This window comes from Triticum dicoccoides, chromosome 6B (genome assembly GCF_002162155.2).
Source record: "Triticum dicoccoides isolate Atlit2015 ecotype Zavitan chromosome 6B, WEW_v2.0, whole genome shotgun sequence".
Classification (NCBI taxonomy): domain Eukaryota; kingdom Viridiplantae; phylum Streptophyta; class Magnoliopsida; order Poales; family Poaceae; genus Triticum; species Triticum dicoccoides.
In genome coordinates this window covers 713,045,273-713,048,301 of record NC_041391.1, presented here as the reverse complement: position 1 = coordinate 713,048,301, position 3,029 = coordinate 713,045,273, and the positions used below count along the sequence as shown (strand labels likewise).

At 41.1% G+C, this 3,029-nt stretch overlaps 1 long non-coding RNA gene across 2 annotated transcripts in view; it reads right to left on the bottom strand.

Moving 5' to 3' along the window:
* The window catches only part of LOC119320269, a 9,746-nt gene that overhangs the window by 1,057 nt on the left and 5,660 nt on the right, over window positions 1-3,029 (bottom strand). The window contains exons 2-6 of one of the 2 annotated variants that reach the window (XR_005154881.1): window positions 1,529-1,622; window positions 1,275-1,411; window positions 855-941; window positions 448-586; window positions 6-80 (exon numbers count right to left, since the gene is read on the bottom strand). This is a non-coding gene — a long non-coding RNA (uncharacterized LOC119320269). Of the gene's footprint in view, window positions 1-5; window positions 81-447; window positions 587-854; window positions 942-1,274; window positions 1,412-1,528; window positions 1,623-3,029 lie in introns of those variants that run through there. The other variant, XR_005154880.1, reaches the window with a different exon arrangement.

Here is a 3,029-nt window from a genome sequence, read left to right as displayed (position 1 = left end):
AGTTGTCGGCATCTTTGATGGAACCGGATTCAGTAAGAAATAGAACAAGGAAATTGCCCATGCCCCTTGATGGATTAATGCTGTAATTTATCCAAAATGATGGTCATTTCTTATTTATTCAAACAGTAGGAGTAGTTGCTGATGGGCATGGCCTGTTTTATTTTCTTGATGAATGAAACAATCCTTGCATGTACAACAACAAAGTTTTGAAATTTGAAGAAATTTAATAAATGCTGGAGGCACACGAATACATGTCTCTTGATTTGGAAGACAAAGCAAACGAATAGCATCTCTCAGTACGAGCGTGCATGCCTCCTACAGAGCCATTTTCTAGTTTCTAAGCATTCAACAATCATGAATTCATCCCATCTCTGAGTCTTAGACCAGAAAACAACAAAGATTAAGGAAGACAAGAGTAGCCAAAGCAAAAGGACATCAGGGACTCACCTAAGTGGTAGGTAACCCAGGAGGCAGTCATGGGAGCCCACCACCAGGGTTACGGGGCGACAAACTAGCCATCTTGTCGGCACTGGAAGAAAGGCAGCACACCACCGTTGTTGGAAACCCACCCTTCAGCTATGATCTCCTATAATATTAAAAGAACCGAGTCACATATGTGCATATGTGCATTCTACTCATACGCCATCATAGATCAAATGATTATCATATCAGTTCGACAATTCAATCTGCAATCATGTTGCTAACTTCTATTGTTTTGCTACTTATATTCATAAAAAAGCCACCCCTACTTACATATCTTTCAGTACTATAAAAAGAAATGTATATGACATTTATTCATTTCAAGTGGGCACACAGAGCATGAGATGGAGCACAGGAGAGTAATAGTGGCATACCTATGTTTATCTTTCTAGTGTGCTTTCATATTTGTGTCAACGATGAATCAATGACGTATCACAAACCAATCCTTCAGATCAAAGCACCTGCTAGAAAATCAAACGTGTGTACTGAGCCATCAGAAATCATCCTCGAACTAACAATGTAGTAATTGGATTTGAAATTCACACCACAACTAACTGAAGGTGTGTTGTTCAAGGGAAATTCACAATTCAGTGGGGGCACATGTTAGGATCGAGTTAGTATCGAGACATATGTTGGCCAAGTAAAGATTCATTTATACATAGGACCCTCCGAGGTCTTACCGGGAAACATGCCAAGTGTAGAATGTAAAGAGTAGTGTAGAAACCTAACAATGAATCGCCAAGGGCAATACAGAGAAGCCAGACTAAATATTACCAAAATCGAGTCAAATTAACCTATATATCTGAGGGGTACTCTCCAACGATCATAGCTTGTTTATCAAATGTGATCAATATGTGCGCGATAGTCTAGTCGAATCAGTGCTCGACGACCAGCATCAAGGAGGCCACATGGCAGAGCATGCCATTGAGGTCTGGAATCAAGAACACGAATAGTACTAGTATTAGTCACTACCAACATCAACATGGTGAAGAACTGAAATTAGATGGACAAAGGGAACAAGCTGAGCAAGCTAGAGTCAGTGAATTACCTAGTGTGATCCAACTCCATGATGGTGAGCGGCTCGGCCGCGAATGCCAAATATGTGTAGCTTCTCGGCAGCATTAAATGTGCAAGCACAACCACTGCAATACAAAATAAACCCTTATAGATGCTATCTTCAAATTTGTCCAGATTAATGGAATTGATTCGATTTATTTAAACTGTATGCTAACTATTGGATTTCCTGGATCAAACAGATGTAGCAACTTACATAGTCCCATGAGTAAAAACAATGACAGGCATTGCATATCTTCACAATATAGAATCTTGACTAGACATACTCATTTCCAAAATAAAACAAAAAAATCGAGAAAGCAACAAGTCAGACCGACTTTTCTCCTGTTTTTGCAGCTACGGCTACTGACTAGACCTGAACCTTGAGAACAAGGTTGTTTTACTGTCCATATTGTACTACTAGATTTTTCCTGACCATATTATATGTGTACATGTGAACCAGATAGATATTGCTTGTAGGAGTACACCATAACAGGGCCTACTGAGATAACTTTAATAGCCAGACCTACCGAGACATTTGTTGGGCGAACTTTTTAAAGACCAAATGCAAAAAAGCAATCCAAGTTTTTGTGTGTGTGAGTCTCTCTCTCTCTCTCTCTTAAACAATATTACTACTCTCTTTTTGCATCTGTTCCATCCATCCATGTGTGTACAAGTGAACTGGGGGAAATTATGGACCATAAGAACAGAACAACATGAAGCCATGGGTGGGAAAGGTTTAACTATCACCATGCTGGACACGGTGTACACCATCGATTGACGACCACCAGAAGGTAGATGACGCATTCAGTAAGGACAGAAGGTTGCTTGCCGACCACCACAACCAGATGTATGTGCACCATGCCTGAAGTAGCTACAACAAACCCCTGTCCAGAAGCACGATCGTGAAGAAGGGGAACGGGCGGTACAGCAGCTGGGAGGGAGAGAATCCCAGGACCGAGATCCGGCGCGGACGAGGAAGAGCAGCGTCGGAGGGATCAATTGAACAGCTGGTTAAAATAACAGGAGATATCAGGTCAGCTAGTTGGTGCAACATATTTAATACAAAAAAATGAGATATTTGAAATCTCAACATGCCCTGTTTCGACATATTTGGATTGAACATGTTCAGGCTAAGAATTTATGTTGGATGTGTAAGTTAAATGGCAATAAACCACTACAATTGCAGTGTGAGTTATCTTTTTTCAAAAGAGATTACAGGAAACTTATAACACAGAGAATGGAAAGAAGACGCGTATATACACACTCAATGGCGTTCGAAACTGAAGAATTCAGCAACCGCTCACACTCGTCCTTACCCTTGTCCACAGCACTCAATGGAATCCACCGTAGAGGTTACCGAGCATCTCCATCCGCTCTATCTCACCTCACTCCTTATTATGGACCTATTAGTGGAGTGTGTATATGCAGTAGAACTGTGTTTGTTGCCACGATACGACTGCACCTGTCCAACATGCGCATACACATTTTGCATG